At 39.0% G+C, this 27,278-nt stretch overlaps 1 pseudogene; it reads right to left on the bottom strand.

Annotated features, from left to right (window-relative positions):
• The window catches only part of LOC110295522 (cytosolic beta-glucosidase-like), a 171,246-nt pseudogene that overhangs the window by 58,811 nt on the left and 85,157 nt on the right, over nucleotides 1-27,278 (bottom strand).

Raw genomic sequence — 27,278 nt, 5'->3', positions numbered from 1 at the left:
CAATAGTAATTGGAGCCTTCAACACTCCACTCTCATCAATGGTCAGATCATGGAAACAGAAATTAACAGAGACACAGTGAAACTAACAGAAGTTATGAACCAAATGGATCTAACAGATATTTATAGAACATTTCATCCTATAGCAAAAGAATATAACTTCTTCTCAGCACCTCATGGTACCTTCTCCAAAATGGACCATATAATCTGTCACAAAACAGGTCTCAACAGATACAAGAAGATTGAAATAATCCCATGCACCATATCAGATCACCACAGACTAAGGCTTGTCTTAAATACCAACAAAAACAAAGAAAGCTATGGACACTGAACAGCGCTCTACTCAATGATAACTTGTCCAAAGAAGAAATAAAGAAATTAAAGGCATATTAGAATTTAATGAAAATGAAAACACATCATACCAAAACTTATGGGACACAATGAAAGCAGTGGTAGGAGGAAAACTCTTAGCTCTAAGTGCCTCCAAAAAGAAACTGATGAGAGCTTACACTAGCAGCTTTACAGAACACCTGAAAGCTCTAGAACAAAAAGAAGCAAATACACCCAAGAGGGGTAGATGGCAGGAAAGAATTAAACCAAATAGAAACAAAAAGAACTATGCAAAGAATCAACAAAACTAGGAGCTGGTTCCTTGAGAAAATCAACAAGAAAGATAAACTCTTAGTCAGACTAACCAGAGGGTATAGAGACAGTATCCAAATTAATAAAATCAGAATTGAAAAGGAAAACATAACAATGAAGTATATCTTAAAATAACTATTCTGTTTGTTGAATATCAACAGTTGAAAATATCAAAATTATGTTCTTAAAAAAGAAAAACAACCTATCAGGACTGCCCTCCAAAAGACCCAACAAGCAGCTAAAAGAGTCAGATGCATATATTTGTATCTAACCAATGGACAGAAGCTGCTGACCCGTGTGGTTGAATTAGGGAAAAGCTCGAAGAAGCTGAGGAGATAGGTGACCCTGTAGGAGGACTATTAGTCTCAATTAACCTGGATTCCCTAGATCTCTCAGACACTGGACCATGAACCAGGCAGCATACACCAGCTGATATGAGGCTCCCAACACATATACAGCAGAGGACTGCTGGGTCTGGGTTCAGTCAGAGAAGATGCACGTAACCCTTAAGAGACTGGAGGCCCCAGGGAGTTTAGGGGTCTGGTGGAGTGGGGATTGGGGTGGGGGTGTGGGGTTAGGGGGATAGGGAGGAGGTATGGGATGGGGAACAGTCAGAGGGTGAACCAGGATGGGGATAAAATCTGGAGGGTTAAAAAAAATCAATATTTAAAAAAAAAAAGGTGAAATAGAAATAGAGAGGGGAACATGGAAGCAATAAAAGAAGATATGTGTGTGGACTTAGTTGTTTAAGTTCAGTTGTGTGAGAGGGTACAAAGAAAAACAAGTGAGAGGTATCACTCCTAAGTTACTTGGAAACTTGTTACTGCCATCATATGATGTATTAGGGCATGGTGTGGAGCATGGAGAGATGAAGAAAGAGCTAGTGGCTCAAGGAATTCACAATCTAAATAGAGAGGCAAGCACAAAAAAGGTACCCATAAAACCAAGTCCTACTACTTAAAGACTTACTTTGTGACCAAGTATTAAGCTATGTATAAAAATAATATAATTCAACCCTCATGGTAACTTTATGGGGTGAACATAATTAGCCTTATTTAGCACCAAAATTTGTCATAGAAAAGTGACTTGCCCATAATCTAAGACAGGGAAATCAGGATTGGTTTAGACCCACATCCATCATACCCTAAACTTGTGATCTCTACTATGCCTTATAATCTGCTAAAGTTGGCTCAACTTAATGCAGAAAATAGGAAGGATGCATGAAACATGAAACAAGGATGCAGGATACCTGAGTACAGAAGAGTTTACCCATGACATAATGAGTGTGTGATCTCTTCTAATCTCTAAAACAAGAAGGAAGGACTAAAGGGTTTCCATGGTTCCTGCTAGTACAAAAAGACCTTCATTTTAAAATATGGGTGGCTTCCTTGCATCAAACTTTACAATCATTTTTATTTCTTAAGACTGAACAGTATGTAACACAATTCTCATCTTTATACAAAACTATCCGAAGGCAGTCTAAATTATGCCTGTATCCTTATAGAAAATCCATTTTGAAATAGAAAGAACATTAAGGGTGAAAGGGTAGTAGGGTGTATAAAGGTAATGAGGAAAGAAGAGCATGTGGGGGAAGCAAACGATTTGCCAAGAAATAAAAATGGGAAATAAAATGGAGGCTTAAAAATGGTCATTTCCCCAAAGAACAGAGAATTTTTACATATTTTACACTTAAGTATCCTAATAGTTTACTAAAAAGTTCAATGAAAACTAGAAAAGTATCTTGAATGTTAATTTTCTTAGTCTTTCTTTGTTCATATCTTGGCTTATAATATCACACCTTCAATGTATCCCAACTGCAAAATCCAGAAAACATATTTTCACCCAGAGATAAGAGTTACAGAAACCCAGAAATACAGAGCAAGATGCTTACCTTTTCTTGGGACACAGAAGAAAAGGTTAAATTTTACCTATGTTGAAGGAAGGATAAAGTAACATGGGCTTTAGTTAGAATGGAGCAAGTCTTATCTTCTCTCCATCATCACATCTTCACTTATAATGGGTGTTGATGATGGATATACCAAGGTACCACAGTCCTGTAATTCTGGCATGGGAAAGTGAATGTACAAGAATCTCTAGGACTTTTCCTGTATAACTTCTCTAGCCTGATTGGTGAGCTCCAAATTCTGTGAGAGACCATGCCTGAAAAAACAAAAACAAAAGACCATCACTAACAACAGCAAACACAGAAGACTTGCCTGTAACTTACGTAAGGTACTTACTTAACATTTTCAAGGTCTTGATATGATCCTCAGCAAGAAAAGTCAAAACAAAAAGTGAGGGAAGAGAGGAATCTAGGAAGGCATTCAAAGTCAACCTCATGTCTGCACACCTACACAAATTCACAAGTGCACACACACTTCTGTGTCCATATGCATATATAAATATATGCACATGTACATACATACAAACACAAAGAACACAAGAGTATGTAAAAACTGAATTGAATATCACAGTAGGTATATCAGTGTTTAAAAAACATAAATCAAAAAGACATCACTCCATTCAGAAGAATCATTTTGTCTCTAAATAACTTCCTGGAGAGTGCTGGAAAATGAGACATTTATTTATTAAAATATCTATCATTTTCTTTAAAATTATGCCAAACATAAAAGCTACACAGAAATAATTTCAGGATATAAGTGTTCACCCAACAAAAGGAATTCATATGAAATATTTAGTCTTCTTGGTGATTGATATAAATGAAAACTACAAAACCAGACATGCAAATAAATGTATCATATCAAATTAATCAAAGGTATGCTTTGTATATGTTTGTTTTTTTAAAAAAGAACATTCAACATTAATAAAAATATAGCAAAGCTGCTATCCTTGCAACTTTTAAGAAAAAAAGACTAATTTCTAGAAAATAATGATTGTAGGCATGAACCTGTTTGACTCAACAATTTTCTTACTGCAACTGCATGTATCCTAAGGACATCAACAGAATCTGAGTATCAGAAACAAAATTCTGAAGATCTGTGATGGTTTTAAATTGTTAGTGTGACCAAACGCATTTAGTTCTTGCAGTTCCCCTATCCATACAGAATATTTTAAAACACACACTACACACTACAGAGAACCTAGATTCATACTGGAACTCATGAAGAATTGGGTTGACTTGTCATGAGAGCTTGCTCTGGCCTCCTCTCAGCTTTCTGGTCCCTGTGTTTTAGATCAAATGAATTCAGAGACGACAGAAGCATCACAGAGAAGATACAGTTTGTTATAGAATACACTGACCAGGGTGATGGTAGGCAATAGCCAGAGGGTCACTGTCCCAATCTATAATGAAAATGAAAAAGAATTTATACTGTTGTTTTAAAGTTTCATCTCCTAGAAGAACATTTGTCTGTGATTGTCAGGCTCACCTGGCTTAACAATTAAGGGAAAGGACCGTAGTATGGCTTTATTCTTTACCAGAATGTCATGTCTCCACCCATGGTCAGAGATACAACTGCTTTCCAGAAAAGAGTCAGGAAATATAATATTCTATTTGTTAATCACTTATATACACAAAATATATATTACTATAATATAAATAACTACATAGAGAGACTTTCTTTGGAGACAATGGAACAACAGGTGTAGGTCTTATTAATAAAGATTAAAGAGTATGAATTTTTAAGGCCCTACTTAGAGTAAAAAGAGAAGTCTAAAGAACATGTATTCTCCTAAGCATCGACACTGCTGCTTGCTCATTAACAGAGAAGCATGAAAATGCTCGATTTCTACAGACAGCTCTCCCCCAACACTAAAGTCCAAGAGAAACAAACTCATCCTTAGTTAGAAAAAGAAATAGGATGAAGATCAATAGAGAAGGGAGGTATTTTTTTTTCATAGAGAGCATAAAATTTTCTAAATTTGTTTTTAATATCATTTGGGGTGTGTGTGTGTGTGTGTGTGTGCTCCTGTAATGAAAGTGACAGAGAGGAATTTGAGTCATTCAAGTTGTTCTTCGCATAGAGTTCAATAGAAATATACTCTCAAATAAGTCAGTTCACAAAAGATCTAGAAGCATTATACTGGCTGTTAAAAAAAAATAACACCTTTAAAATCTTTCTCAAGGGGCTATCTACCATTTAATAACAACCCAATAGAAGTGAGAGTGGCAGCATAAGTTTCTCTCACAAGCTGGTTCCTTTGTTCCAACTTTCAGACTGACAAGTAGTCTATGTTCCAGACCAACAGCCCTGCACAAATAACCACATGCCAGGTTTTTAGCTCTCTCTTTAATACTAGCTGATCAAAGCCCTTAGACCAGTGATCCTCAGCATTATCTGCACATTAGCATCCCCTGGGAACTCATAAAAAACCCCCAATGCCCAGACAGTGCTTCAGACATATAAATTAACATCCCTGAGGATGGAACTCAGGTGTTAGTAGTGTTTAAATCTCCCCAGGTGATTTCAGTGTGAAGCTAAAATTAAGAAGCAGTGCTTCAGATCTTTCCTTTACCTGGAACAGAAAACAGAAAATCTAAAAAGGGAGCCATAGGAAGGTGATGTTTTCTTCCCAGATCATGCAGATTTCCACTTTAATGTTTTTAATTTGCCAAATTTATTGCTTTCTCGGGTAATAACCTTTTCATTTTTTTCCAGTTTGGAGAGGTGGCTCAGTGGACAAATCATGTGTTACACAAGTGTGAGGATTCTAGTAGGCTCCAGAATACACACATAAAAGGCAGGCAGGTGTAGCAGCCACCTATGAGTCCAGTATTCAGGAGGCAAACAGGGCATTCCAGGGCAAGCTGGCTAATTAAACTAGCCAGGATCAGTGAGTTCCAGGTTCATTGAGATACCATGATAATAAATATAGAGGCATTGGAGAAAGACACCGAGTATCAACTTGAGACAACCACATGCATATAGACATATGTGCATGAGCACCAGACCCCGTCCCCCCCTCACACACACATACATTTACATGCCATAATTCACATTTTGGACCTTGGTCCAAATGTTATCAGCCTTAACAACTGCAGAACAATTGCTTGACAAAGCTGACTCCTTCAAAAGCTTTTTCAACAGCATTTTTCTTCTTCAAAATTGAACCATCTTAAGTCTATCTGAAGAGCAAGATTCTTAGCTCGATTAATTGCAAGGACAATGAATGAAAACAAGTCACACACAAAGACAAATTTTCCAGAAGAACTCACACTACAGAGAAAAACTTTAGAAATCACTGAAGGAGCCAGTGCTACGGGTCAGTGAATAAAGATGCTTGCTGGCAAGGCTGCCAACCTGAGTTTGACATGCAGAACCTACATGTGGAAGAGGAGAAGCAACCTCAATAAATTGTCCTCCAACCTCTGGGACTGTGGTACATGTACCTCCTCCAGAATAAAAAAAAATGTAAGTGAATACACAAAGATAGTTTTAAAAAGTAAAAAGTAAAGAAAGGCCGGGCGTGGTGGCACACACCTTTAGTCCATGCACTCAGGAGGCAGAGGCAGGCAGATTTCTGAGTTTGAGGACAGCCACATCTACAAAGTGAGTTCCAGAATGACTAGGGCTTTACAGAGAAACCCTGTCTCGAAAAACTAAAAACTAAAAAATAAATAAAAATTTAAAAAGATGAATTGAGTATTTTGTGTTTTAATATATTAATAAAAGCAAATATTAAACATGTAAGGCTAGAGATCACTCAGAGTCCAAATAGCTGAGTAGTGTAAGAGTGAAATGCATTCCTTTAGGTTGTTGTGATTGTGCTTGGACACCAGCAGAAGGCGCTACAGGATTCGTGGGATCCTTATCATTGAATTTAGACAAAAGTTTAGAATCATAGGGCAGCATCCAAATTGATGTGTTCTAGCATGATGTTTGTTTATTAATCTACTGAAGTGGGTTTCCATGTCAAACACTTTATGATTGATTGGAACAGGCTTGACTTTAAAGAATTAAATGAGCTTACTTCTAATTCTATAAAGTCTCTACTTTATAATTCATGCCTCTGTCATCAATGGGAATTAGAAAAGAGGTTCAATTCTAATGCAAAAATATTTACCTTGACAGTTTCACTAAATAAATCTAACACACATCATCTCAAACTCAGAAATCAGATTAACTTTTAGCAAAACCAGAAGAAAGGTGAGATGAAGCAAAGAAACTAAGGTTTTTATACGCTGTGATCTCTCATGTCACAAAAGCTAAGCTACAGCATAGACCAGATGATAAAAGCAGGAAGCACGCACAAAGCAACATATACTATAAACATCCTGCTGGACTTCAAGTCAATGACTGCTGGTTTTGTGGTGAATATGAAGAGACCCCATTGCTCCACGCTGTTCCAATTTAGAATCTGTGATTATTTAATCAGGACATTGGCTGAAACATCCAAATATTCATTAAAATTAGAATCCAGAGGTGATCGCATCCAGACAGCAGCTGTGCCTTATATATTTCCATATCCCCGACAGAAGCAAGCATGCTGTGGGTACTCAATAATTATTAAGTGATTGCAGACACTTGTGGAATGACCCTCCCCTGTGGGCCAGATATCTTTGCTAAAGCATCTCTGACAGATGGGTGTCTGACATCTGCTTCCATGCCATCTATTGACAGATATCTAATGACCTCCTAAGGATGTTTCTTCCCTTATTCTGTCTCTCTAATGTTTAGAATGCTTTGCTTTACATTAAGCCAAAACCTGAGTTGGTATAATGGGGTTCCCACTCACCCGAATTCTAACCTTCAGAAAACACAAATAAATATTTTGGATCTTCTTTCTGTTCTTCTTACATAACTGTAACAAGTTAGAGCCTGCAAGGTCCCTCTCTATCAGAGAGCACTTAGGACCCAACATACCATTTTTTTCACTATGATTTCAAATTTGAATACTAATAATAGGGCTCAATGAGTCCTGGAATTGAAGAAAAATTCCAGATATTAAAAAGTGCCAACATCATATATTAATTTAGGAAACCTTTTAAACAACCATTTATGTCTTTCCCTTCATGTAACACACCAAACACACACACACACACACACACACACACACACTCCTGCATTGTTGTCTTTTGTCCTTCCAAATTTCATCTCGAAGCTTAGGGTCAGAACAAGCCTGTGCCTTTCTCTGTATTCATCAATAATGTCCACTTTACTTTCACAATGTCAACAAATATGCAGTAAGTTCTTGTTATGGACCAGAAAACAGTCTATGTCCTTGTCTGCTTCCTGTGGTTGCAGACGTGAACACTTAGCTCATTCAGTCAACATGTTCCATTCAAAATGCCTGCTTGTTGCCATACTCCCTTGTTGTGATGGTGATGAACTCTCATCCACCTGGAACTGTAAGCCGAAATAAAATCTTCCTTTGGTAAGTTGCCTCATTCATGGTGTTTTATCACAGCAATAAAGCATTAACTAGCATGTCCACTAAATGTCCATAATCTGAAACAAGAAGCCACAAAATCTCTTTTCTTATTTAGTTTATAATCCATGGAGGTAAGTAAGAGAACCAATCTAGGATATAATTTCAGATAAATGGGCAGACATTAATTGTAAGTAAGGCCTATACATGAAGGTTCTGTAACACAATAACATTTAAGATCTATTTGAGAAAAACAAATCATAGAAAAGTCAATAGCTACCATGTTTTAGCTCTTTCTCTTTCATTGGGGCATTAGATATCTACAAGTAGCGTCGTCTGTAAATTTGAAATGCATCTTCTCCACTCTTCGCCCACATCATTAATTAAAGTATAAAGTGGGACATGATTAAGAAAAAAGACATTTCAGGTACCTAGAGATCTTTTACTACACTGTTTTATGCATTATCTAGTGACAAGCCTTTTGCTATCAGCATGGTAATTTCCAAAACAGGTAAGAATGTATCCCCTGCCCTGGTAGTGTGCATGTGATCATCTCCCATGGACTCTGGCACTTGAATACTAGGTCCACAGCTGATGGAGCTTTAGGGGAAGAGTCAGAATATAAGGCCTTGCTAAAGGAAGGATGTCATTGGGGGCAGGCTTTTAGAGTTTAAAGACCACTACCATTTTATACACTCTGCTTGCTGTGGTTGTAGATGGAAACCCTCAGGTCATTCTGTCAGAATGCTCCCATCAAAATGCATGCTTGCTGCCATAATCCTTTGTTGTGATGGTGAGGGACTCCTGTCCCCTGGAACTGTAAGCCTAAAGAAAATCTTCCTTTAGTACATTGCCTTGATTGCGGTGTTTTATCTCAGCAATAAAAATAATTTAAAAAAAAAAAAAACCTAGTACATCAACTACATCAACTAAATTTCCATAATCAACAGAAAAGGCATTCTATTACCTGCTGTGGGAATGGTTTCCTCCTGAGAGAATTTGCCTTGTGAGAATACATAACTGATTGCTTTTTAGTGAGGCTGGGCTTGAATTATTAGCCCCTGGAGAAGGACCACAGAGCATTACTTGAGCCAGATGCAGTTGAGTTTCCTAGACTAAGGGTAAATATATACCTTCCTTGAGATTCTTCCCTTTCTGGGTTCTATAGTGTTACATTAGCTCATAAAGCCAGAAAAAGGCCTGTATTGTCTATGTCTATCTTCAAGAGGCTTGAGGTTAGTATTCCATAATGAGACAAAATTGATAGATGATATTTCTGTCTAATACCATATGGCCCTGCCCATGGTCCACATGCTCTTGTCTTCTCCAAATGGAGGATGTATAATTTTTCTTGGGCCCTGCATTAACTAGAAAAATCTGCATATGAGAGATGAGAGCATTTTTTGAGACATTGTCTCATATCAAATGCTAGCCTACAATTCACTATGTGGCTAAAAATAATCTTGAATTTCTGACCCTCCTAGGGCTGATATTAAAGATCTGTGTCACTACGCCTGAATCATGTGGTGGAACCTGGACCTTACTGTATGTGGGGCAAGCATTATACCAACTGAACTACATCTCCAGGCCACAGCACAGCCTTAGCCTCTAAGCTAAGGGTACACTAATCGTCCAAAACTCTGTTATATTCATTTTTGCACTGCATAGTCACGTACACACAGAACAGCAGCTTATAGTGATGTAGGGTTTACCCAATCTATCCTTGATAACAAAAAAAGCTTCACAGATTTTCATAAGTTCTATAATCTTTTTCTAGAAAATATTGCAGACTATTTCTGAGAATGCAGGCTCTGTTGTAGCACAAGGATATCATGTGGGTTAGAAGTTCATAATCCCCGTGTAAAGCATGCCTTTTAAGCAAATGAGCTGCATAAAGATATGAAGTACAGTCCTGTGCAAAACAGTGAAGGAATAAAAGGAATAAAAGGACCTCAAATGTTTATCAGCACTAAATGAGTAAATATGATCTATTCACACATTAGAATACTAAACATCCCTTAGAAAGAATCCACTGAAGTTCTAACTACTAGCATGGACAGACCTCAAAGAACATAATGAAGAAAGCTGAATGTATAGGGGGTTATTATTTGTGTAACAGCACAAATTAGAATAACTTCAGGATAATGGTTACCCCTTGATACAGATGTAGGAAAAGAGAGAGTTTTAGAAAGTCACAAAAGCACAGGTCAATAATGACTTATTAATTGTAAAATATTGACATGAATAAAATATGGGCCAGAGTTACATGGGTACCTGTATCTCTCTCTCTCTCTCTCTCTCTCTCTCTCTCTCTCTCTCTCTCTCTCTCTCTCTCTCTTTCTCTCTCTCTCTCTGTGTGTGTGTGTGTGTGTGTGTGTGTGTGTGTGTTTAAATAACTCATTTTTTAAGTTAAATAGAATGGAAGTTCATCTTCATTTCCCCAAAGGATCCATGATACTCTTCTTCTCTGGTAATGAGGTCCCAATTACTCAGTGGTTTTCTACTTCTTCTTTTTTTAGCAAGAATCTTACTTTAAATGAATTTTTTCTGAATTCCTAATATATACAACCAATAAGAACTGAGGTGCCCTGGGGCCCTACTTTCTCATACTCCCTCTATGCATCCTAACAGGGTCCCCAAAGGTATTATAGAACACAATACACCATGGAGTACAATGTGAAAGCTACTTGTTTGACTGACAGTTAATCTCTCTGGGCCCATGTCAACAATTGTGGCATAGGCCCTGTGCTATTCTCACTTCTTTTCCTTTCCTGTGCTGGGCAAGCATTCTACCAACTGAGCTACATCTCCAGCCACAGCACATTGCTGTCCAGTACTTCTTTTTACCAAGAACCTAAATATACAATACCACATCTTCAGTAACTTACAAAATTAATAACTCTCATCATATTTAAGCTGTCATTTCAGAGCTGTCCTAGTTACCATTATCTAAATAAGAAAGTTTAACCCTGTATCTTTTAGCAATATAATATTTAACAAAACTATAAAATGAAGACATTTTAAAGAAAGCAAGTTTCCATTCAATAAAGGAAAACATTAAATTATTAAGGGTAAATGTGTTTATATGCATTTATATAAAATCTGTTACTAGAAATATTAATAGCTAAAGAAAAGACATAAAGTACTCTTCAAAGATTGCCCAACATTCATGTTTAATATGATATCTTTATGACTAGTATGTCAATATGGAAAAAGAGTGCTAATAGCTTCAATTTTATGAAAAGCCATGAATTTTAACATTTTATATTAACAAAATTTAATTTGTTCTGCTAGGTGACCTTATTCTACACTCAAATGTCATATTTTTAAAAAAAACCACATACTTGTTAAAATATTGCAATTGACCACTTAAATACACCAAAATCAAGATTTCAAGAGAATTTAGTTCATCCTACAATGTAAATGTGGTTTTAAAAACACAAAACTTGTCTACAATAGTTGAAGAGCTATGATTTGGCTAGAGAACTAGTATAGTGGTTTGAATATGCTCAGCCCAGGAAGTGGCACTATTAGGAGGTGTGTCCTTGTAGTAGTGGTGACCTTGTTGGATGGAGTATATCACTCTGAGGGTGAGCTTTAACAGCCTTTTCCTAGATGCCTGGAGGCCAGTCTTATCCTGGTACCCTTTGGAACAAGATGCAGAACTCTCAGCTCCTCCAGCGCCATAACTGTCTGGAAGCTACCATGTTTCTCACCATAATGATATTGGACTGAATCTCAGAACTCATAAACCAGTCCCAATTAAATGTCCTTTATAAGAGTTTCCTTGGTTATGGTTTCTCTTCACAGGAATGGAAATAATAACTAAGACAGAAGTTGGTACCAGGAGTAGGGCATTGATGGAACAGGCCTAAACCATTTTTTTTTAATTTGGAGGAATGAAGATCTGGGGACTTTGGATTTAGAAAGGGGTGGAATGCTTTAAGTAGGGCTTAATGGGTCATCCTAATAGGAATATGGAAGACATTGTTTTAAGGGGAGGGGTTGAACTGTGTGTGCCTGGCTTAGGAGTTTTCAAAGGAAAAGAATGTTAGTATGTGGCCTAGAGTCTGCTCTTATGATATTTTGGTGAAAAATATAGCTGCTTTATGTCCTGTCTGAAGTGTCTGCCTGAGGCTAAAGTACAAAGATTCAGATTAATTACATTGACAAAAGAAGAATCAAAAAGCCTAGATTAGACTTTATCCTGTAATGTTGGAGGTAAGTGATCTGCTTTTTTATTTTGAATTTATAGGGGATTACAGTTAAAAGATTGCATGAATCTCAGAAGAAACTTTGAGCTTTGGACACTAAACATTTCTGAGACTGTTACAGACTATGGGACTTTTGCAACTAGGATAAATGTGTTTTGCATTATGCTATGGCTAGATATTGCCTCCATAGTCTCATATATTTGAACAGTCCTATGGGGGCCAAGGAGTAAAATGTGGTGCTTTGAGTGTGCTTGACCCAGAGGATGGCACTATTAGGAGGTGTGACTTTGTTGTGTAAGAATGGCCTTGTGGGAGGAAGTGTGTTACTTTAGGGGTGGACTTTGAGAGCTTTCTCCTGGCTGCCTGGAAGACAGTCCTATCCTGGTCACCTTTGGAATAGAATGTAAATCTCTCATCCTCTCCAGTACTGTGTCTGTCTGGAAGCTACCATGGTCCCCACCATGATGATAATGGACAGAACATCATCCTGTAAGGCAGCCCCAATTAAATGTTGTCTTTTATAAGAGTTGCCTTGATCATAGTGTTTCTTCACAGCAATGGAAACCCTAACTAACACAAGCAGTAAGAGCTATACCACTATAGGTTGGACTAAACCCTTTGAAAACAACCTGCAACATTCTTTATCAGGGCAAAAGTAGTTGGAAACCCTGATTGTGAGTGTTAAGATACCTATCTTCAGAAAGTCACAGAAAGCAGACAACCTTTAGGTTGGAAGGCTTACTTCCATATCAGATCTCAATCAGAAGAGATGTCCAGGAATAAGACCAGTGATCAAAGCAATATGCCCAGAGGATATTGTGCAGACTTTCTGACTCTTGTTCAAGGATATCAAAGATTCATTCTAGAATTTCTACATACATCAATACATTGGTTCTAAGAATAGATACAGACCAATGTTAAATGTACCCATTCACCAAAGGTTTCAGTTCTCTGAGGATAGAGCATGGATCCAACAATATACAATAACTCTTTATTCATCAGATAGGAAATGCCATGTTCTAGCTAATCAAATATTTTTTGTTAATTGTTGCCACATGTAGAAGGATTACAAAATTTTAAAAGAATGAGAATAAATTAAAATACACTTAACATTGCAACTAAACTGATTATAATTTAATCTTTCTCTAATTATTCAGAATGCATTTCAGGGTCATCAGGAGGAGCATAAATTATTAGGCTTGATGACTATGCAGGAAGTCACAGTTTTTCTAAGATCTTGGTTAATAGAGGCTTGGTAACAAAGAATTCAGAGGAAAAAGTTAGTATTTGGAGGATTTATGTGCTAAGCATTTTCCTGAGATATGAAGTATATCATCAATCCTCATCAAAAGCGAATTTTGAGAGATGATGTACTGAAGTCCATGGAAACATAGTAACTTGCCCAGCATGACAGGGTACCAAAGCTTTTGAACACCAATCTGTCTTTAAAGGATAGGCTCATGTAAGCAAATCTTTGTTATAAAAAAGTTATTTATGGAGGTCTCAGCCTGGATACTCAGAATGAACACACAACTGGGGACCATGCTGTTTGTTTATCTTGAAGGGTTGAAGAATATTTTTAGCCAGAATCCATGTAGCAGCCATAAATGTAGCAAGACAGTACATGTGGGTTAAGAAGTGTGTGTGTGTGTGTGTGTGTGTGTGTGTGTGTGTGTGTGTGTGTGTGTGTGTTGTCTATGGAATGCTCTTGGCTGGGGTGAGGATGCTCTCCTGTGTGTACATGTGATGTGTATAGTATAAATGTCAACATCTAGAGTCTTTCCTCCATCCCTCATTACCTTATTTTTCAGACAAGGCCACTCTCTGATCCTGGAACTCATCACTTGGATAGACTGGCTAGCCAGCAAGAGGTCAAGGGATTCTCTCCTATCCTGCCACCACCTAGGGCTAGTGTTACAGTTGTACATGTCTTGCACATGGGACTTGGGAATTGAACACAGATCATGCCATGTAGCAAGAACTTTACCCATGGAGCCACTTCCAAACCACATGAAATAAATGTTGAAGTCAAAATGAGAAATGTTAATATAAAGTATCATAACCTGAACATCTTAGGAGAAAATTATTTTTCAGAAACTAGCTCAATATAGCCCCCATACAGTTAAAACTCATCTGCTGGTTAATATACTCTAAAACAGACTTGTTTATTCATCTTTATGTGGTAGTCCAATTCTAATATTACTGTTCATTTTAAATTGTGAAACACATTTGACTGAATTCTTACTCACAGAACATGGTCAATAACAATTAACTTAAGATTTGGGGCTGAGTTTATATTCGTTTTTAAAAATGGATTCCAATTATGAGAACAGAGAAGTTAGCTCCCACATATTATTCCTCGTATCCATTACCATTATCTACTTTCTAATTCTAGAATCATTCATTTTTTTCACCTGAAACTGTTATGGCTTCTGATTCGCTTTTACTTGCCAGCTCCCATAAAATCCCTCATGATTCAAATGCTTTCTCTTCTCCTACCCATAATGGTTTTGCTTACCTCTAAAGAGTCAGTGTCTGTAAAAGTAACTTTTATTTCCTCAGATGAAGAGAGATGAGATGAGAGCCATACCCAAGCTGTCTAAATACATGATGTAGATTGAACCCGGAGTGGTTATTTCTCTGTTCTACCTATCCCTTGCACTAGCCTCTGTACAATCCAGTCTTCTGCTAACCCAAATCTTAAATGCTTCAGCTTCCAGCATCTGTCTACTAACCTAGGCCTAGAATGTTTCAGCCTCCTTACTGCTTACTCGTCCTGAACTCTCACTGACTGGTCCAACTCAGCTGTTCTGTTCCAAACTCCTCTCTGAGCTCACTAATTCATACCGGCTTCTCTTGGCTTCTCACTGAATTGCTCTTCTTGGCCTCACACTAGTTCTGACAAACTGTTCTAACCTTCTGACTCCTTCATATTCTCTATCCTCAACTGCCTCTGCTGACTTACACTGCACAAACTTCACCAACTGAACAGAACTCACAAACTCAGCTGCCCTGAATGAACTGCCCTGACTGAATTTATTTACATCTGCTTCCTCTCTCTCTCTCTCTCTCTCTCTCTCTCTCTCTCTCTCTCTCTCTCTCTCTCTCTCTCTCTCTCTCGGAACTGCTTTTAAGTAGTCCCTCTTTCCTGCACTGTCTTCCTAAGAGTTGTGCATATTCCATCTCTGACTCTGTCAAATCTTTCTCCAATACATCACTTTGTCTGCACCTGAATTAGATATCACTTTCAAACATGGATGCTTCCTTCTACAAACTAAATTTACTTTCATTGTTTGGGATTAAAGATATGTGCTTTGCGTGTGTCTGTATTCTAGTCAGAGGTATTAATGGTGTGTGGCATGTCTACCTTTCAGCCAGATCACATAGACCTAGGTCTTTGGATATTCCTTGCCAGAGCAGCTATGTTGCTTCTACAAGTGTCTGTTGTAAAGGTCTTTCCTAAACAATAAGAAAAGTGGAGTTGAAATTCAGAATAGCATAAAGGAATCCCAGGATGTGCTATCTCTTTAGCCCATGAGGGACACCTTACTGGTGAGGAGACAACCCTATCCAGGTAGATGAAAATCCTTCCCCTCCTCCTCTCATAACATTTACAGGTAACCTCTACAGGTGAGTTTCTCTTCTAAAAGGGACTATTTAGATCCACAGAACCATGCAGCTAGATTTTTTTGTATTGAAGAAAAAGCTATATAGATGATAACTTGAGGCAAAAGCAGTCTTGGCTATAATGAACTGTGTTTGAAATTCCCAATAGAAAAACATACTTTCCCTATGCAAAGCCTGAACAGAAGTGGTTGTTCTGATTGCCTCAGCTTGATCCTTCCTTCTAATTCCGGATATTGCCCAGGGACAAAAGTTTCCTGGTCACATTAAATATACGGGAAGTTAATAGAACTGCACTGCCTAGCTGAATTAAATTAGGCACTAGTAGAAAAATTCAACAAATCATACATACCTGTCTTAAAACTTGACAGATAGATGGCAATGGCCTTGAGGATGTCTGAAGGATGATGTCACCTTACACAGTGACTCAGGTAGAGTTTTCAGGATTTAGCCACTGATGTTCTCTGCTGAAATCCATCCAATTTCATTTGTGAAACTCTATGGTCTTCACAGTGATTGTGTGGATTGAATGCAAGATGAACAAATGACTCTACAAACTTAGAAGGATAACTTTCGAATGGAGGAAAACAAGGTTCATTTTAGTATCAGTGATTGAGGCAACATGCAGATTGGAGATGGAGAACATGTTAACTAGAACCTACATCAGTATCAATAGAAGCAGTGCATTGAATATCAAGGCCTAATTTTAATGTTCAAATAAGAATGATGTTAAAATTCAAAATGGCTGGATACAAAGAATGACTTTTTTGAAGACCATTAATTATAATTTCTTAGGCTTAATTGCATTGCTTAAAAAATTATCAAGAGTCTTAATAAAGGTATATTTCTTTGGAAAGAATACTTAGAGGGTCACAGGGTTCTAATTTGGGCAGGATTCCCAAAATAAGCATCTAATCCAATTCTTCTATTCAAATGGAGAAACTGAGGCACAGAGCAAGTAACCATATTTATACAAAGATAACCTAAAAGTTAGTAAGTAAGTAATCTACTGTTCTCAAAACAGCTTACCTGGGCTTTTGCCTCAGCCTATCATCCCAGCGACTTGAGAAGATGAAGTAGGAGAGTCACAAATTGAAAACTGCCCTGAGGTACGAACTGAGTAAGAAGTATGAGCAAAGTGAGAAGTTGCCATCTCAGAATCAGAACTTATGAAATCACTGGGGGAACTCTTTTCAAAGTGCAAAGTCCCTAGTTACCAATGCAAGAAAAGATGAAGAGAAGGGTGTCTTAGTCACGGTTTCTATTCCTGCACAAACATCATGACCAAGAAGCAAGTTGGGGAGGAAAGGGTTTATTCAACTTACACTTCCATACTGCTGTTCATCATCAAAGGAAGTCAGGACTAGAACTCAAGCAGGTCAGAAAGCAGGAGCTGAGCAGAGGCCATGGAGGGATGTTCTTTATTGTCTTGCTTCCTTTGGCTTGCTCAGCCTGCTCTCTTATAGAACCCAATACTCCAGCCCAGAGATGGTCCCACCCACAAGGGGCCTTTCCCCCTTGATCACTAATTGAGAAAATGTCTTACAGCTGGACTTTATGGAGGCATTTCCCCAACTGAAACTCCTTTCTCTGTGATAACTCCAGCTGTGTCAAGTTGACACAAAACTAGCCAGTACAAAGGGTATAAGTAATACCCATGTATAATCTCAGTATTTGAAATATATTTTATGGAAATCAAACAATTATTACATCCTTAAAATTTTAATAAAACACAATGGTGATATCATTCTAATATTTTACAGAAATTCCCAAAAGTGATTCAGTTTTCCGACTAATCTAGACTTATCCCCTTGTTATTCAAATGTGTACTGAGTGCTTACTGAATAATAGGTATGTAATTCAAAATTACAAAATGTTTTTCTGGTCAGAATTTTACCTTCTAAAATGATAAGTACCACTTCTGTCTACACATGCTCATTCCTTTGAATAACTTCCATTTTCTTCTGAGAATGGTTTTCTTCCTCCCTCTCAAGGTTTATAATAAGTATTACCTTCAGGTAAATGTCTTTCAACTTCCATCTAAACAACTGTCTTGTACAATACACATCTAGTTGTGACAAAGACACAGTTAAGCAAGAAACCCAGGAAGCAGTCACGTTGCCAGATGTTGATGGCTCTATTTGTAGTACTGCTGGTTTTCTTCTACACAATGTCAGGTACACAATTGAAAAGGTAGGACATGGTTAGCCAGTAATGCACACAATGGAGGGTCTCTGAAATTGTGACAGAAACAACACTTAGTTCCCAATGGAGTGATAGAGCAGTGTGAGCAATGTGAGAATTGTAAAAAGACAAGGCCATGGAGAGGATGGCCATGGGGCCATTAAGAACAACACTGAATTCCACTGTCAACTAGCACTATGAGCCCAGAAGCTTATTTCAATACTCTATCAGGGGCTGACTTACAGGTGCTGGAGTATTTTGAGGAATGCTTCTCTTCAGACACTAGAAGTTTTGGTAAGCTTCCTAGACAAGATAGCTACCTCCTGGCTATCCATTATTCCCCCATTCTCTCCATGAACATACAATGGCCCTAGAGAAAACATCCAAACACAGTTACCAGGCATCCCTTGCCAACCAAACTAAGAGAAAATCTCTGACTTCTCTCCAAAGTAGGCTTATTCATTCCCACCTGAAAGACCAGATGTTCAGGTCACTTTGGAGATCTAGAAACAAGAGATAACATAGACAAATGTTTTGCTAGAGAGTTTGCTAAGGGGTTAAGAACACTTGTTGCTTTTCCAGAGAAATGGGGTTCAATTCCCAGCATTCATATAATAGCTCACAATGCTCTGTGTAACCCTAGTCCCAAAGAATCTGATGCCCTCTTCTGGCCTTTGCAAACACTGCAGAGACAGGCTGTGCATTGACTTTAAAACTCTAAATTTCGGAGACTGCTCTGGTTGGGGAGAGAGAAATCCGGCCTACATAAGACCACAAGCCTCTTCCGGTCAGAAAAGCACCGGGGCAGCTAGGGCGCAGGGTCAGCTGACACTCGCCAGCTACCCACAACACCCGCCACAGGATCTTAAGACTTCTGGTGAGTGGAACACAGCTTCTGCTCCAATCCAATTGCGCGCAGGACCTGAGACTGCATTAGTTAGGGAAGCAGAAACCGGCCTGAGTAGGGCCACAGGCCTCATCCGGCCGGATCAGCGCCGGGGTAGCTAGAGCGCAGGGTTGCCTGACACCCGCCAGCTACCCACGACCCCCGCCACAGGATTTTGGGACTGCTGGTGAGTGGAACACAGCTTCTGCTCCAGTCCAATCACGCGGGACCTGAGACTGCTCTGGTTGGGGAGAGAGAAATCCGGCCTACATAGGGCCACAAGCCTCTTCCAGTCAGAAAAGCACCAGGCAGCTAGGGCGCAGGGTCGGCTGACACTCGCCAGCTACCCACAACACCCGCCACAGGATCTTAAGACTTCTGGTGAGTGGAACACAGCTTCTGCTCCAATCCAATTGCGCGCGGGACCTGAGACTGCATTAGTTAGGGAAGCGGAAACCGGCCTGAGTAGGGCCACAGGCCTCATCCGGCCGGATCAGCACAGGGGTAGCTTGAGCGCAGGGTCGCCTGACACCCGCCAGCTACCCACGACCCCTGCCACAGGATTTTGAGACTGCTGGTGAGTGGAACACAGCTTCTGCTCCAGTCCAATCTCGCGGGACCTGAGACTGCTTTGGTTGGGGAGGCAGAAATCCGGCCTACGTAGGGCCACAAGCCTCTTCCGGTCAGAAAAGCACCGGGGTAGCTAGGGCGCAGGGTCTGCTTACACTCGCCAGCTACCCACAACACCCACCAAAGAATCTTAAGACTTCTGGTGAGAGGAACACAGCTTCTGCTCCAATCCAATTGCGCGCGGGACCAGAGACTGCATTAGTTAGGGAAGCAGAAAACCGGCCTGAGTAGGACCACAGGCCTCTTCCCGCCAGCTACCCACGACCCCCGCCACAGGATTTTGAGACTGCTGGTGAGTGGAACACAGGTTCTGCTCCAATCTTTAAACAGTGACAACGATAACAACTAACCCCAGAGATTACCAGATGGCGAAAGGTAAACGTAATAATCTTACTAACAGAAACCAAGACCACTCACCATCATCAGAACCCAGCACCCCCACTTCGCCCAGTCCAGGGCACCCCAACACACCGGAAAAGCTAGACACGGATCTAAAAGCATATCTCATGATGATGGTAGAGGACATCAAGAAGGACTTTAATAACTCACTTAAAGAATTACAGGAGAACATGGCTAAAGAGTTACAAGTCCTTAAAGAAAAACAGGATAACACAATCAAACAGGTAGAAGTCCTTAATGAAAAACAGGAAAACACATCCAAACAGATGATGGAAATGAACAAAACCATACTAGACCTAAAAAGGGAAGTAGACACAATAAAGAAAACCCAAAATGAGACAACACTGGAGATAGAAACCCTAGGAAAGAAATCTGGAACCATAGATATGAGCATCAGCAACAGAATACAAGAGATGGAAGAGAGAATCTCAGGTGCAGAAGATTCCATAGAGAACATCGGCACAACAATCAAGGAAAATGTAAAATGCAAAAAGATCCTAACTGAAAACATCCAAGAAATACAGGACAAAATGAGAAGACCAAACCTACGGATAATAGGAGTGGATGAGAATGAAGATTTTCAACTCAAAGGACCAGCAAACATCTTCAACAAAATTATAGAAGAAAACTTCCCAAATCTAAAGAAAGAGATGCCCATGAACATACAAGAAGCCTACAGAACTCCAAATAGACTAGACCAGAAAAGAAATACCTCCCGACACATAATAATTAGAACAACAAATGCTCTAAATAAAGATAGAATACTAAAAGCAGTAAGAGAAAAAGGCCAAGTAACATATAAAGGCAAGCCTATCAGAATTACACCAGATTTTTCACCAGAGACTATGAAAGCCAGAAGATCCTGGACGGATGTTATACAGACACTAAAAGAACACAAATTCCAGCCCAGGCTACTATACCCAGCCAAACTCTCAATTAACATAGATGGAGAAACCAAAGTATTCCATGACAAAACCAAATTCACACATTATCTCTCCACAAATCCAGCCCTTCAAAGGATAATAACAGAAAAAAAAAACAATACAAGGACAGGAACCACGCCCTAGAAACAACAAGAAGGTAATCCCTCAACAAACCTAAAAGAAGACAGCCACAAGATCAGAATGCCAACTTTAACAACAAAAATAACAGGAAACAACAATTACTTTTCCTTAATATCTCTTAATATCAATGGACTCAACTCCCCGATAAAAAGACATAGACTAACAAACTGGCTACACAAACAAGACCCAACATTTTGCTGCTTACAGGAAACTCATCTCAAAGAAAAAGATACACACTACCTCAGAATGAAAGGCTGGAAAACAATTTTCCAAGCAAATGGTATGAAGAAACAAGCTGTAGTAGCCATTCTAATATCTGATAAGATTGACTTCCAACCCAAAGTCATTAAAAAAGACAGGGAGGGACACTTCATACTCATCAAAGGTAAAATCCTCCAAGAGGAACTATCAATCCTGAATATCTATGCTCCAAATACAAAGGCAGCCACATTCATTAAAGAAACTTTAGTAAATCTCAAAGCACACATTGCACCTCATACAATAATAGTGGGAGACTTCAACACACCACTTTCACCAATGGACATATCATGGAAACAGAAACTAAACAGGGACACAGAGAAACTAAGAGAAATTATGAATCAAATGGATCTGGCAGATATCTACAGAACATTCTATCCTAAAACAAAAGGATATACCTTCTTCTCAGCACCTCATGGCACCTTCTCCAAAATTGACCACATAATTGGTCACAAAACAGGCCTCAACAGATACAAAAATATTGAAATTGTCCCATGCATCCTATCAGATCACCATGGACTAAAGCTGATCTTCCATAACAAAATAAATAATAGAAAGCCAACCTTCACGTGGAAACTGAACAACACTCTTCTCAATGATACCTTGGTCAAGGAAGGAATAAAGAAAGAAATTAAGGACTTTTTAGAGTGAAGTAGCTGGATATAAAATTAACTCAAACAAATCAATGGCCTTTCTCTACACAAAGAATAAACAGGCTGAGAAAGAAATTAGGGAAACAACACCCTTCTCAATAGTCACAAATAATATAAAATATCTTGGCGTGACTCTAACTAAGGAAGTGAAAGATCTGTAGGATAAAAACTTCAAGTCTCTGAAGAAAGAAATTATAGAAGATCTCAGAAGATCGAAAGATCTCCCATGCTCATGGATTGGCAGGATCAACATTGTAAAAATGGCTATCTTGCCAAAAGCAATCTACAGATTCAATGCAATCCCCATCAAAATTCCAAATCAATTCTTCAACGAATTAGAAAGTGCAATCTGCAAATTCATCTGGAATAACAAAAAACCTAAAATAGCAAAAACTCTTCTCAAGGATAAAAGAACCTCTGGTGGAATCACCATGCCGGACCTAAAGCTCTACTACAGAGCAATTGTGATAAAAACTGCATGGTACTGGTATAGTGACAGACAAATAGACCAATGGAATAGAATTGAAGACCCAGAAATGAACCCACACACCTACGGTCACTTGATCTTCGACAAGGGAGCTAAAAACATCCAGTGGAAGAAAGACAGCATTTTCAACAAATGGTGCTAGCACAACTGATTTTTAACATGTAGAAGAATGTGAATCGATCCATTCCTATCTCCTTGTACTAAGGTCAAGTCTAAGTGGATCAAGGAACTTCACATAAAACCAAGACACTGAAACTTATAGAGGAGAAAGTGGGGAAAAGCCTTGAAGATATGGGCACAGGGGAAAAATTCCTGAATAGAACAGTAATGGCTTGTGCTGTAAGATCGAGAATTGACAAGTGGAACCTCATGAAACTACAAAGCTTCTGCAAGGCTAAAGACACCATCAATAAGACAAAAAAACCACCAACAGATTGGGAAAGGATCTTCACCTATCCTAAATCAGATAAGGGACTAATATCCAATATATATAAAGAACTCAAGAAGGTGGACTCCAGAAAGTCAAATAACCCCATTAAAAAATGGGGCTCAGAACTGAACAAAGAATTCTCACCTGAGGAATACCGAATGGCAGAGAAACATCTGAAAAAATGTTCAACATCCTTAATCATCAGGGAAATGCAACTCAAAACAACCCTGAGATTCCACCTCACATCAGTCAGAATGGCTAAGATCAAAAATTCAGGTGACAGCAGATGCTGGCGAGGATGTGGAGAAAGAGGAACACTCCTCCATTGTTGGTGGGATTGCAAGCTTGTACAACCACTCTGGAAATCAGTCTGGCGGTTCCTCAGAAAATTGGACATAGTACTACCGGAGGATCCAGCAATACCTCTCCTGGGCATATATCCAGAAGATGGCCCAAGCGGTAAAAAGGACACATGCTCCACTATGTTCATAGCAGCCCTATTTATAATAGCCAGAAGCTGGAAAGAACCCAGATGTCCCTCAACAGAGGAATGGATACAGAAATTATGGTACATTTACACAATGGAGTACTACTCAGCTATTAAAAAGAATGAATTTATGAAATTCCTAGCCAAATGGATGGACCTGGAGTGCATCATCTTGAGTGAAGTAACACAATCACAAAAGAACTCACACAATATGTATTCACTGATAAGTGGATATTAGCCCAAAACTTAGGATACCCAAGATATAAGATACAATGTGCTAAATGCATGAAACTCAAGAAGAATGAAGACCAAAGTGTGGACACTGTGCACCTTCTTAGAATTGGGAACAAAACACCCAGGGAAGGAGTTACAGAGACAAAGTTCGTAGCTGTGATGAAAGGATGGACCATTTAGAGACTGCCGTATCCAGGGATCCATCCCATAATCAGCTTCTAAACGCTGACACCATTGCATACACTAGCAAGATTTTGCTGAAAGGACCCAAATATAGCTGTCTCTTGTGAGACGATGCCGGGGCCTAGCAAACACAGGAGTGGATGCTCACAGTCAGCTATTGGATGTATCACAGGGCTCCCAATGGAGAAGCTAGAGAAAGTACCCAAGGAGCTAAAGGGATCTGCAACCCTATTGTTGGAACAACATGATGTACTAACCAGAACCCCGGAGCTCTTGTCTCTAGCTGCATATGTATTGAAAGATGGCCTAGTCGGCCATCAATGGAAAGAGAGGCCCATTGGACTTGCAAACTTTATATGCCCCAATATAGGGGAATGCCAGGGCCAAAAGAATGGGAATGGGAGGGTAGGGAAGTGGGGGGCGCTATGGGGGACTTCTGGGATAGCATTGGAAATGTAATTGAGGAAAATATGTAATAAAAATATTAAAAATAAAAAAAAACAAACAAACAAACAAAAAACTCTAAATTTCACTTAAAGAACTATTCAATGAAACAAACAAACAAAGAAAGATAATATAAAATCTACAACAAAATAAATATGTTTAATAGTAATGTTAAAATTCACTGGTTTTGGGCTGGTGAAGGACTTTAATTACCATGTCAGAGCAACTGAAACTGGATTAAAAACCTTAATTAAAACCTAAGTTCACTTCAGTCTCAAGCTTTTGATTCTTCCCATAGAAAGGTCCACCAGCCAGGGCACAGCAAAGACTGGAGAGCCCAGCTGGCTCTGGTCAAGTCTGCCATGGACAATTCGGCTGCTCTTTGCATGGGCAGTTCCAGAACACCTGTCCCATGAGACCATGTGCCAGACCCTCTGAATCTCAGAAGATGTGCCAGCAAACAGCTTACCTGACATTGTCCATGGGAATCTCACCTCTACAAGTCTGGTGAAGTATGTCATGAAGTGTGTGTGTGTGTGTGTGTGTGTGTGTGTGTGTGTGTGTGTGTGTTCATGCATGCAATGTGTGTATGTGGGTGTGCATATATGTGTATGTGGATATGTTTATTTATGTAACAATGGTATTTATATGTATTCATGTATGCATGTGGATGTGTATTTATGTGTATGTGTCTGTATATATGTCTATCTACATGTATATATATATATGAATATGTGTATGTGTATACATATATGAATATGTGTGTATGCATTATGTGTGTGTATGGATGTATGCTACATATAAATCTGAACATTTCTAGGTACTACTGTGTCACTGGTTACTGTACATCTTCTGTAAGATTATTTTACAATGTATTTGAAAATAAAATCATAGAATCTGGCAGTGATAGATTTTGTAAGTATACCAGTAAAAATCACTTACTTGCATTTCTACTGGAAAACATTAGGACAGAAATTATACACTCTGACCAGAGCAGTGAATAACCTTAAGTAAAGTATAAAGCAGGGGGCTGGGGATATGACTAAATTAGCAAAGTACTTTCTACAACAGCATGGGACCTGAATTTGATCCCTAGCACCCATATGTAACACCAGGTGTGGTAGCACACACTTGTAATCCTAGTACTGGGGAGGCTAAGGGAACTGGATCCCTGATACTCACAGACCATCCACTCTAGATAGATCAGTGAGCCCCAGATCCCAGTGAGAGACACTGTCTCAAAACACAGGGTAGACAACGAAAAACTGGATACATGTGATTGGCTTTTGCAAATGCATAGACATGTGGGCACATCTGCAGACACATACACACACATACATACATATTCATTCACACAACAACAACAGAAAGTTATGAAGTATGCATGTCAAAAAGGAAAACATAAACTGTTTTAAAGATGTCAGTATATTCATAGATATAAATGATAGTTTGTTTGTGTGCTTGACTGTAGGCTAAGCAGATAAGCAGTTACATTTGTCCCAGTTCCCAGATGAAGGTGCTTCAGAAGGTTAAAACCATGATTTCCACAAGGCACAATAGAATATACCTAGGTCCCAGGCTCTTTCTCAAATACGGCAAGTTATGTTCATAATTTCTGAAGTTAAATAAACAAATCTGCCATAAGACCCAGAAATAAATAGCAATTCTCAGTACATATTAAAAGAACATGCAAACAGGATAGGAGGAAATTCCACATGCTCCTATGGTCACTGAAGCAATATTCTCTACAGTCAAGGCGAAGAATCACCTCAAGAAATATGTAGGGGCTGAAAAAAAATGGTCCCATAATTAAAAGCACTTGCTGCTCTTAAAGAGGACCGAGGTACAGTTCCCAGCACCCATTTCATGGCTCACAAATGTCTGTAATTACAGTTCCAAAGGATTTGATGCCCTTTTCTCTTTTGGCTTCCTTGGATACTATACACACACGGTGCCATTACATATGTTCAGGCAAAGGCTCAGGCACACAAATAAAAATTGAATCATTTTAAATGCATAAGGAAAAACATAGCACATATGCACAATGGAATACTACTTGGCTTTAAAATATATATGATTTGTAACTATAGAACCTGAGAACACTAGGTGAGATCCTGCAGGAACAGAAAGGTCAAATGTATGCTTTTACTTACATGTACAGACCAAGACAACTGATTTGATAACTTTATCATTTGCCAACATTATCAAGCCAAGCTAACATGTCACCAGCATGCCCCCCAAAGCCATGAAAACATATCTACCATGAGCCCTCTGTGCACCATGACATGGATTATTTCATGGGGCCAAAGTGACATCATTCTCATTCAAGAAGTAATAAAACCTTAGCCACTGTATGGGAATCCACACTCAGGTACTGGAATCCCTGTTCTGAGCTGACAATGGATTTTTAATTGGCTGGTGCTTCCGAAAGGTCAATGTATTAACTTTTCAGATCTTTCCTTAATCCTTAGGACATTTGTGCACATTTAGAAAAATGCAGGTGCTTAACACATTTTGTCCAGTTAAATGGGCCTCTGTGATCTGAAATTGACATAGGCAGGTGGCTGCCAGGTCTGAGCTACTTTAGGAAATGGATGTATTTCTCCTCTACGAGCTCTCCGTGGGAAGGGGAAGAGGATGTGGGAGGGAGAATACTGACAGACAACAGCAGGGGGACTCTGTGCTCAGCATCTTGTCTTGGTGGTATATCCAACTGCAAGATTTATAACCTTCTTGTTACCATGTATCAGCTTCAACACTTTCCGTGAAGTCTTCAATAACTTCGATGACATCTTGCTGAGGGGTTTTGTCATTAAAAGCCTAAAGCTGGTCATTAACAAACCTTCTCTGCAATCATCCACCGCTGTGCTAGCTCAGGCATGGATCTAACTGGAAAGTTGGGCTGCCTTGGAAACTTTCTAGAAGAATGCATTTTTATTGTGCAGAGTATATTTCTTTAGGGGAAGAATCCCAATCATTTCATCATTTATTTCTCATTATCTATGGACTAACCCTTCCCTCATAGACACAATCAAATTCAACAAACATGTGTAGCACACTACTATATAATAGGCACACTGCTTGGGGCTAAATATATAATTAGGAAAAACACGGCTCAGCCTTCAGAGGATCA

Source organism: Mus caroli, unplaced genomic scaffold (genome assembly GCF_978045245.1).
Source record: "Mus caroli unplaced genomic scaffold, Mus_caroli_1 scaffold_4, whole genome shotgun sequence".
NCBI classification, from domain to species: domain Eukaryota; kingdom Metazoa; phylum Chordata; class Mammalia; order Rodentia; family Muridae; genus Mus; species Mus caroli.
Note: the sequence above shows the minus strand (reverse complement) of the source record. Positions and strands in the feature narration are given on the sequence as shown.